The 11,989-nt window shown below is 33.9% G+C and overlaps 1 pseudogene; it reads left to right on the top strand.

The window, feature by feature from the left end:
* Positions 1–4,473: 4,473 nt before the first annotated feature.
* LOC114750298 (anamorsin homolog) lies at positions 4,474–8,617 on the top strand (annotated as a pseudogene).
* Positions 8,618–11,989: the final 3,372 nt, after the last annotated feature.

The following is an 11,989-nucleotide window of genomic DNA, read 5'->3' as shown; positions in this document are numbered from 1 at the left end:
GTGTGAAATCTTTCTCATTCTCATGAACATAAACATAGCCACTACTATTGTTGTACTCAATTACTTGTCCAATACCAATATCGTCAACAAGATCCAAGAATGTGTCTCGGTCAAAGCTAACTGTGTGCTTCATTTTATATTCACAAGTCCCTGGCCACACATCATGAGCTACCATGCATTGTAGTTCTTCATATGTCATCCCTTTTCTAATCAATCTTCCAATAATGATGCCCCCTTCATAAATGAATTTTCCTTCTGAGGTCTTTACAAAGTGCCCTCCAACATGAAAGATGCAAAATAATTGTTTCCCACTATTACTAGCCATTTATCCTCTGCTGCTACACATCATTCAAGTATGACTTTCAATCAACTTTTAGTAATTAAAGACAGTGTACGTTTACATCAGCAATTTGACAATTAACAACAAGAATTAGTATTTTCGCAACATTATATTGTTTTTTCTCGTACACAACTAGAATTAGAAAATTTACAATCGTAATACATATTTTCACCATTCCTATGCACATCTACCTGTCATATAACCCATTCCAGCCCACACACCCATTTCCCTTTCATTTCAGCCTACCTAAGTTCCTTTAGCAGCGCATTATACTCAATATGCACCCACTTTTCAAAAATCACAAACACCACATCTTTAACAACTTAAAACAGTATGAACATGAATTTCTTAAACCATAAACACCGTCAAATTTGCAACTCACTCCCAACCTACATACCCATGCACTTAAATACTCATTTCTGTAAGAATGGCTGAACACCCAAGAGGGGGTGAATTAGGTGTTAGTTAAAATTAAAAACCTTTTCGCAGTGTAATGAAATTCATAAGAAATTATGAGTATAAAAACAATGAATCGACATAAGCATAATCACAGTAGTAAAATGGTTTAGCTGGAAATATAAAAAGGTAAGGGAAGAGAAGATGCAAACTGTGATTTATCTTGGTTCGGTCCTCACTGACCTACGTCCGATCCCTAGGCTCCCCCTGAGATTTTCAATCGACTATCTCCCTCAAGTTTTACACGGGTACTTGAGAACCACTACAACCACAAGTTTGATCCGGGCACTTGTGACGCCACTTACAATTTTTAGACTAACCAGTCTATTCAACAGTAACCTCACACCGAGGTAAATACTCCCCCTTACTCACCGTTAGGATACAATCTAATAATGATAATGAAGATTGAATATTTCTTCTCTCAAAGAAGTGATAGACGAATCTTAAGCACATTTGGGAAACTCTCCTCTCAATCTTACGAATACATATGTTTTAGTCTATGAAGTACAGAGATAGGGAGTTTTCTCTCAGAGCTCTAAATGAGAATATGTTGATTCGGCATTTTAGCATTTGATGTTGTAAGCTCAAACTCTTCTTCTTTTTCTTGTTTTGAATGCTCTTCTATTTATAGATGATATTGGGTACTTGACCGTTGAGCATTTTCTTCCTGTTTGGCTTGAAGAATATGATCGTTGAAACTAGCCATTGGAAGTTTCTAACAAAAGTCGATTCTTCACATCATAAATTCGTTGTGGCTCTTTACCTGAAATAATCTTCCTCAGATCAAGTGATAATATATGATAATCTTGAAACAATAAGTTGGAAAACATGGAACCAATCATCAGATCTTCAGATATTCAGAAAGTAAGATGAACTTACTTAATCGATGCCTTGATTGATAATCCTTTGATCGATCATATTATCGATTAATTATATAAAGAAAAGATATAGCAGATATATGCAATTATCGAATAGATTATGGATCATATGATGATCGAACATGTGATCGATAATTGATGAAACATGAATGCAGTGATCTTTAAATGATTTATGCAAGAATAAAATTTTTCAAGTTACGTTTGCCTTCATATCCTTTTAATAGAGAGTTATGTGTAAAAAGAAGGCTGAGAAAAGCTTAAAGATAAAAAGATAAAATATTTCGAAATCATCGTGAAATGCTGTTATGAAATGAACTTGTACAATGATCGAACAAGTGATCAAACACTTGTTGATTGATCAGGTTATCGATTAACAAAGTGTTATAGAACAGAATTTAAAGCAATAATTTTCGAACACATTATCGATAAATAGATGATAGATAACCTTATCGATAAACAATAAGCAAAAGTATATTAAGTGAAAACACAGGTTAATCGAATAGGTGATCGATCAAGTGATCGATAAAGAGGTTTAATCCTGCATAGTCAAAGAACTGAATTATCAATCACGTTATGTGAAAAACAAGGCAAGCATGAAGTGCTGTGATCGATCATATTATCGATAATGTGATTATAGATCTCGTGATCGAAGAATCATGGTTTAAAAGCGATGTGCTAATTATCGATCATCTGATCGATAATTTTCTGATCGATCAGGTGATCGATAAGCTACTGAAATAATTACCTACACGCAGAGTCCGATCATATTATCGATAAATGACTGATCGATAAGGTGATTGATAAATGGAGACTAAAGTAAAACATAGAATGAGTAGAACGCATTACCATTTATCTATCTTCTCATCGATAATCTATTTATCGATCATGTTATCGATAAATGCCTATTTATCCATAACGTTAACTTTGTTTATCGATCAAGTGATCGATAAATACATTTATCCATAACGTTATCCGAAAACCATTTATCCAACAGGTTATAAAATCTCAATAATACATATGAAGATAAAAGAGAAGAATTGAAGAGATAGTACCAGGAACTCGATAAAGTGATTGAGTATGTAGTTGCTTGATCAGGCTCGAATAAAATATGATAATGGCTTTTCATTTCCTCATTTCTTCTAGTGCTTTTACTCAATAACATGTTTGAGTAGCATGTTGCTCGAGAGCTTAATCAATCAATGTAGAACTTCTAATCTTTGCCTCAATAAATTCGAATTCTGATTCAAGAGAACGAAGGTCAACTTTGAGTGATTATAACTCTTCCAATTCAACTCTAAATTTTTCAAATGACCTATCCCCAGAAAGCTCTTTGAGTCTACTTTCTAATGCAATAAGAATCACCCCAAAATTCATTGTGGTTGCAAAGTTATCTTCATCACAGTGACTGAAGGTCGGAATCAAGGCGTTAATCCTTACTGCAATGTTTTGAACAACATATCTCCCTCATATGAAACTCTTTGAGGCTGATTTTGGTGTCCATGAACCGTGTTCTGAGTCTAGTTTCATATGAATCAAGTTTCACCTCAAACGGATTTGTGGTTTAAGAGATATTAGAGAAATACCGAATCTATATCAGAGCTGAACGAAGAACAGAGCATAACAGAGTATGTGTTTTATCGATAACTTGATTAATAAGTAGATGATCGATCAAGTGATCGACAAATGCCCATGAAAATCACCTCTGAAGCTTATTTTCCATGTTTATATGAAGAGTGACTCAATATATGATTATATAACTTCCGGTTTGTGCATCTTATCTTTCCATTGAGCCATTCAAACTTCTGATTGAGCACCGCAACCTTTAACATCAAATCTATGAACTTGAATCTTGATATTTCCATTTAGTCTTTCAAGTTCTTCTTTTCTTAATCTCTCTTCTTCTTCTTCCTCTTGATCATTCTCCACAACTCAAAAGTTCAACATAATAACTCCTTTCTTTTCTTGAGGAAACTACACAGGATATTAAGTATGATAGTTAGTCAAAATATGAGGTAAACAATTTATGCAAACTTTTTGCTCTATTATTTGACATCATCAAAACGAATCATATCTAACAATTTCTTCCTCATTCACCCATCACAACCCACCTATGCTAACCAAATCACACGAACAAAACCAAAATTTTGAAAACAAAATCTTACCTCCCATGCCAACTTGACACCACTTCCAGAGAAGACGCAACACCGTAGGGCACACTTGCGATTTCTCTCTCTTGCACCAACTCTAGCTTGGAGTTCAACAGATGGCGGAGGGACGAACCTCAAAAGTGAAGCTCCGCCATTGCGTTTTCTCAGCTCATGGTTGTCAGCTATCTCCCTTCATCACTGGTGCGCTGTATGGGAGAGGTAAGAAATAACGCCATCTCCCCCCTTTCCGTCTTTCTACTCTCTTTTATACCACTGATAATATGTTTCATTTTCGGAAGGAAATAAGTATTTACTAGGGGCAGTGGCGTCATTTCGTTTGTGGAATTAATATCAGATTGGCCCCTTAGTCATGCAGTGAGGTTTCAGAAAGTTTTGGGGGCTCTTTGACATTAATTGTGTTCTGCAGTCCTTAAGTGAAATTTTCCCAAGAAAAAAAGGTTGAGATGCGTACATGGGCAGCGGATCCCTCCCGACCCGGACCCGGATCCATTCGCATTGGACCCCTTGCCAAATGCGAAATATCACTGCCACGCTTTAATTCCATTGTCATCGTCCTCCATTTTCATGATCGAAGAATTTTGAACATATAATTTCTCAACTCCTCTAGGTCCCTCTACCTCTCTCTGCGCTCCGAGTTTGGAGTCCAATGGTTCATTCCCGTTCTTCCTCTTCTTCGTTCTCTCTTTGTATCTTTTCTGATCCTTGAATTTCACTTTTTGTCGTCTTTCATACTCATTCTCCGGTGATTTCTGGTGTGTTTTTGGGCGACGCATGAATTATTCATTTCTATATTACAGGAACTATTTACTGTTTACAGGGATTCAGCTTCTGTAATCTACTTGTTTTCTTGTCTTATTTCTTTTAATATTTTCTTATTAATTCACTTGCTATACATTTTCCATTGAAATTTAAAGATGCTGAACATAATATTATGAATCTTGAATTTTGTAGGATGCTACAAATTCAAATATTGCTGTGCTGGCATGTACCGATGATGTTGTCCTTCCTGTCAGTGCTGTGTTTGACTCGATTAGAGAAATTGGAAATGGAGGGGTTGAACACTGTGATCCTCTAGTCCTCACATGTGCATCGTCTCTAGGTAATTTTCTGAATTTGACTGCATATTTGTTATGCTTACAGTCACTTTGCTTTATAAGTACAACTAGTCTTCTAACAGATATGCATTTAGCTTGGAGGAACGCTTTATCATGTTTATCAGGCCAAGAAAAAGAAATCATTATGACTACGTTATCTTCCTGGTTTATAATTTTGTTTGTAAGAAACTAGGTTTTAGCCCTGAACTAATGTCTAATTGTAAATTGAGTACATAGACTTTAAAAAAACATCATTAAAAAAAGTTCCTTTTATTTTTCCAAGAAAAATAACTGATCATCTTCTTTCCTCTCAAAAAAATTTATTCAGTCCAAGGTTGATAATGTTCACTCGTTAATGGAACTAAGTAGCACAAGATTCGTAGTTAAACTGCTTTCATCTATTGAAATAGGAGATTTACATTCAAATGATAATTATTGATAGTGAGTATAGCACTCACTGCAAGATGCATTTTTCCGTTGCAAGATTTCCAAGTCCTCGATGGAATTTTGAATTGGCAAAGAAATGAGTTCAGTGATTTCATGTGCGTGTAATTTATTTTCCTTGCCTTTCTTTGTTTTTTTTTTTTTTTTTACCCTTTGCCTGGTGTTCCTCAATGCCAATTGTGAGAATGTATCTGTACCCTTCGATGGAATTAATATATTGTAGTATTCAAAGCTAGACTTACCAAAAGGGAAAAGAATTTTTCGTCAAATTTGGCTCTTTGAAAGATGCAATATCCCTCCTAACATCATATCTGCTTTTTGGTGCTTATATAATATTTTATTGGTAGGTAAGGAAACCAATGTTGTGTCTGATTTTCTTGGAAAAACAGGCAAGTTGCCAGTGGAGTCTTCCTCTATAGATATTGTAATTTTATGATGGCAATCTCTTGATTGTCCTCCTGATCAATTCGTTTAAGAAACCCTGAGAGTGTTAAAAGTAGGAGGGTCAATTCTTATTCGCAAGCTGTCTCAGTCTGCTTTGGGTTCAGTAGATAAGGTAATAATCATGTTCATTGTGCCTGGGAAGAATTGTATTATTAATTGTGGATAGAAAAATTCGTGGGTTTGCACTGGATATTTTGACCATTAATTCAAAATTAAAAATGTTTTTGTAACTTGTTACATGAATGATGACATCAAAATTAACTTTTAAATAATGCAGCTTGTTATGGATTTTATACTTTCTATTGATGTTGATTTTAAATCTTTTGCATTAAAATGACATATTTTGTGCTCATAGAGTTTGCCCTGAAAAGAGCGAGGATGAGAGTTGGTTAAATAACAACGTGATGAGGCGTAAGTTAATAGCTTTTATAACGTGCAAGTAAAAGGGTTATGGGTTATAATTTCTGCCCATGGTTGTAAGTGATTTCAATTTTATCTCGTCTTGCAGATGATGTCTGATCTTGAGCACAAGTTACTGTTGGCAGGGTTTTCAGAAACACAAATTTTACAATTAAAATCAACTAGCTCATCAGAAATCAAGCGTTCTGGGGTTAGTATTCAATGTCCATTGTTCTTATGCGCTTGTGTGTTTCTAATGCAAGAATAAGAGGACAGAATAGAAACTTATTGCGGATAAGTTGAATTATAGGTTGTAATGATACATACGTATTATGGCTTAAAAATATCTGGAATACACTCGGACATGAAACCCATATTCTACCAGACTTACTTTTCCTTCTTATGTACTGTGGAACTTACTAGTCTAACAGTATAATTGTTTTGCATTGCACATAGATTAAAGCAAAAAAGCCTTCATGGAAAATTGGTTCTTCTTTTGCCCTAAAAAAGGCAGTGAAGACTCCACCCAAAGTGCAAATTGATGATGATTTAGACCTTATAGATGAAGATAGTCTTTTGACTGAAGAGGATTTGAAGAAACCCCAACTGCCAACTGGTACATAGTGTTTTTCTAGTTTCATTGCTGTTTTATTGGTTTTCTTCCCTTGTATTTAGTAACATGCTCGTGCAATAGATGATTGTGAAGTTGGAAGAACAAGAAAAGCATGCAAAAACTGCACTTGTGGAAGGGCTGAAGCAGAAGAGAAAGTATTGAAGTTAGGATTGAGTGCAGAACAGATCAATAATCCTCAATCAGCTTGTGGCAATGTATGTCTTTTTTTGGAAAGTATTCTGTTTCAGCGTATGTTACCTTCAATTGGAATTTGGGGTGTCTGTTTTCTCTGCTGTTACAAAAACCGCTAATTTTTAGTTCTGTGTTGTTTAGGAGTATGAGATGAATAAATTCAGTTCTGAGTCTGACTAGTTATTTGGTATTTTGAAAATTCCTGTCACAGAGCTTTAGTGCAGATGATCTACAGGAGCCTAGGATGGTTAAAATGAAGTAATTTTTGTTTTTTCAGGGGTGTGTGTGTGTGTGTGTGGGGTTCTGCAATAAGGAATTAGAGATTGCAAGTCCTTGTAACAATGATGGAATGCATGATGTATCATTAATCTTTGCCTGCCTGTTGTTGCAACATATTATCCAAGGTTAGCTGATTTTCTGATCTGTTTATTATTGGGGAATATACAATTTGGACTTGCAATTAATGGACAAACTCCATGATACGAATTGTGGGAATAATTCATCCTTCATGTGTCACATTCAAATCAATAATCTTCCTTTGATGTTTTTCATGGTCACCATTGCGCTTACAGTTTTCTCTAACCTGCAGTGTGGTTTAGGAGATGCTTTCAGGCGCAGCATCTGCCCTTACAAGGGCCTTCCTCCATTCAAATTGGGTGAAAAGGTACTCTTGTAACTCTCCAACCCTCTGGGAATTTATTGTGTCATTTCTTTGGGTTGACCATGGATCCTCTCCTGTGAATTTTAGTGAATTTGTCTTAGTAGGGAAGAAGGTTTTCACTAAGAAAACAGAGAATAGAAAAAATCACAGATCCTAATGTTAGAAGGACGGTTCTATCTTATTTCAGATTTTGCATCATGAATTAATTTTATGCAGGTTACACTGACCGGTAACTTCCTTGCGGCCGACATATAATTGGTATTGTGATATTTTTTGTTACGGTGGGAACATAAAGTGACTGCCACGTCAGATTGGGGAGGATTAAGCACTTTGTTTAGGCATAATCAGTTCTATCAGTTTACAGCTTGAACATTGAAAGGGATAGTTGTTTCCTCGGCATTGTAAAGCTTCCTTGCCGTTCTGGTCTCTTTATAACAATCTATTTTCCTGGCCAATTTGCGTTGAACCTTTTTGTTTGGATCGTGTCGCTTTAATTTCTATGAAATTGCACATACGAAGAGTTCACTGTGATGCTGGCCCTATTCCTGATCGCGTGTTAACCTTGAAGCTGCCTTCATGTGGAATTTTTCATTGGACCGCGTGGGATTGTTTGATTGGACCAAATGATAATCATATGATGATTAATGATTTGTAAGAAAGAGGTGTTCCATGATATTCAAAAAGGGATTTGTGCAGGTTTATAACTCGGGTTTGTGATCATCCTTAAAATGCATATGCTGAGGATAAAGAGGATGCCTCACAAGAATTCAGTGAATTTGTATCCCTAATATTATGAATATTTTTTTGTAGTAGAAAAAAGTGAATTAGATTTTTATTTTTTTAATCCCTTCTTTTTCGTTACTTGCTTAGTTATTGTAAACGTATTCAAGAAAAAATTGTAAGTTGATTCTAGGAATGTTAATGATATGTACGGAGATATCTATGTGCCTTTTTTCTAGATATTTATTTTGGGCATTGCGAGGTCTGGATTTTACAATTATACGATATTGATACTAGTAAAAGGTTTTCAAGGAATTATTTGGTATATTTTTAAGTTAATATAACATTAAGGTAGAATAATTTGTTTTGCCAAGAAAAATGGCTTCATTGAAGAGAATTATTTTTTCATATTTATTATATTATGAAAAAGAAATTTAGTGATGATAATTAAATAAAGAACTAAATGAAAATGTTGCCTCCACCACGGCAATAATTTTTATTCCGCAACTATGATAAGATGACGCCAATCTCCACGAAAATTAAAGTGGTAGTTAATCTCCATGTGTGGGACTGAAATTTTTACCCAAAAAGTTTAGTTAAAATATTTAGGTCATTTTCTTGTTAACAATATTATAACCAGTTATTTTGTTGCAGAAAAGACCTAAACAATTCGTCATCAATGTGTCCACTTTCCGCAAGAAATCAAAATTATTTTTTATAGTAGCATTAAGCAATGAGAACTTAAGTTAGAAACCACGTAATCACATCCCTCAAATTTGTTGAAAATATAAATATAAACTAGAAGTGCTTACATGAGAGTGTCTATTTAGAGCTTAACAGCAGGGACATTTTGAGAAGGTTAAATGTCCACAATATCTACTAATTCAGATATATTCTTAATATCTTTTTATCTCAATCTAAGATAATGATTTGAATTCAAAGCTGATTTAAATTTTTATCATATATCTTCTATTTCAATTTATTTTGGATTAAATTCTTGATTTAATTCATAAATATTATAATCATATGCATTTCCATAGATTATCTGAATAAAATAAATTAAATCACTTATTTAATTTATAGTATATTTAATTAGTGATTATTCCAATTAATTGGCTCAGTGAATCGAAATATAATCTTATTTGATAATATTATTTAATTAAGATTTTTTCTAATTTGCTAATCAAATAATCTGACCCATCAAAAGCATACCCGATTCAAAATCTAACAAAATCAATCAAGCTATGCAAGATGACATGTAAAATCATCTCTAGAAGTTTGTCCAATGATCTGCAGATGACATTGCATAATTCTTTCATCAAACATCTCGTGTTTGAAATTTCGCACCAAGTTTAATTATTTTAAAAAAAAAAAAAGGAAGGAAATTTCGCACCAAGTTCATGGGGGTTAAAAGGACATGTCAGATTTTGCTAAAACTTGCGATGAAATTTCCGCTATGTTTGGCTCGACGGAGGGAAGGGGAGGGGAGGGATTTTAATCAAGGGAAGGGGAGGGTAGCTACAAAGGGGAGGGGAGGGAGGGGGAAGGGAGGGAGGGATTTTAATGATCTCCTGTTTGGATTGATTGGAGGGGAGGGGAGGGAGCAATTTTAATAATACCTTATTTTGTTCTAATAAAAAAATTGACTATTTTAGCCTCATAAAATTTAAATGAATTTTCTCACTTTTTATTTTGTTAAGATATAACTATATATATATAATACAATTCACTAATTTTGATTTACAAGATACAGTCATACACTTATAGAATATCAAGACAAAAAGTCACAAGTGATAGATTTCAATCATAGAAAAGACTTTGAAGGTGAAAGAAAATATCAACGGCCTCTTAGAATTAGAAGAAGAGAAAAAAAGTTTACAAATGCTCAATAATTTTGGAAATAATTATCTTAATAACCTCTTATTAGATGCTCAAAAGAACTCTCTTATGTAGAAATGTTTATGACTGATTAGAAGTTAACAAATCGAAAGGGCATATAAGGAATTAAAATATCATCTCTCATCTCCCCTCCAAAAAACCCCACTTTTGGAGGGGAGGCTAGAAGGGGAGGGGAGGGGAGAAGAACCCCTCCCCTCTTTAAAAAACATCTTAACCAAACGAGGGGAGGGGAAGAGCTCCCCTCCCCTCCTAAAAAATTATACCGGCCAAACAAGGGGAGGGGAGCAACTTCCCTCCCCTCCCCTCCAAAAACCCCGTACCAAACATAGCGTTCGTGTCGTTAGCTCTCAATAGCCACGGCGGGTTTTGTCAGGATGTGAAACATATAATTTTCCAATGTATTAATACACTGTACTCCCAACGAAGTTGATCAAGTTAGTAAATAGTTGACCCATAACCCATTAATAAAATTATGAATTCAAATCTCACTGCTAATATTAGGATCTTGATATTATTCATAGCCCTCAACCTAATCCTAATAATTAAAAGGCATAATATTTTAAAATTAAATATAATTAAATGTGATTACAATAAATGATAAAGATTTAGAACTAAATGAAAATAATTGCCTAAAGTAATAGTTGCCTGAAATGAAATACTCCCCTGGTCCTATTTATAGGATAGAGAGATTTTTTAGAATATATTTATAGGGCAGAGAGATTTTTTAGAATATAAAATTTTTTTTGTATGGATGTAAAATTTTACCTATAATTTATTATTGTGTTAACTTTTTATATGAGGTATACTATATGTTAAATAGAAATAAAGTTAAAAAGTTGTTAAATTTTAAATGAGAGTTAATGAAATTTGATGTTTTTCTTGATTTGTATGAAACATACTGGAAGTGACTTATAAATAAGATCAGAGGGGTAATTGACAATTCTTCTCATTAATTTTCAAAACTGTCTTGCATCTCTTTCTTTTTGGTTTTTTTTTTGTTAAATTCTGATCAGCAAGCTTGATTGATGAAAACCATTAAAGGAAAGAAACAAAACAACAATGCATAGCTTAGCCCACAAGTTACAGAGTAATTGTGAAAGTTTAAGAGAAAATCACAAAAGAAAATTAGTGAAATAGAAAAATTACACACAGAGACTCGTTCACAAAATTGCTGTCAAAACCTATATTAATATATTGTTATGGATCCCTATTTACAATTTTTTTTTGGCATTGTTTTTTTGATACAATTTTCTCAAAGTTTAAAGGCACAATTTCTCCTTGTGTTGTTCCATAAAATTAATGCTCAAAATTAAACAACTCTGTAAATTGTTCAACTGGCATACTTAAATCCATTCTATATAATACAACAGCAAGCCCACTAAGTTTTTAAAAGAATACAAGAATTATAAAACACGATAATAATTTTTATTTATCCAAACTATGCATAAAAACTTTTATTTACCAAACAAGTACTTTTAAATAATAATATTGTTGATGGCTTGATGCATCCTATCCCACCACATCATCAGCAGCTTTCTAAAAACACATCCTGAGCATCCACTTTTCAATAAGCCTTGACTCGATTTCAATATTATATATCTTCTCCTCTCTCTAGTTTGGCCGTCTTCCACTCTGTTTGCAACTTAGGTCCTTCTCCGTCCCATGTTTGTGTTTGTTATTC

Source organism: Neltuma alba, unplaced genomic scaffold (genome assembly GCF_004799145.2).
Source record: "Neltuma alba isolate B1F8T4 unplaced genomic scaffold, ASM479914v2 tig00006417_pilon, whole genome shotgun sequence".
Taxonomy (NCBI): domain Eukaryota; kingdom Viridiplantae; phylum Streptophyta; class Magnoliopsida; order Fabales; family Fabaceae; genus Neltuma; species Neltuma alba.
The sequence above is the reverse complement of the archived record's forward strand: the minus strand, read 5'-3'. Positions and strand labels throughout refer to the sequence as shown.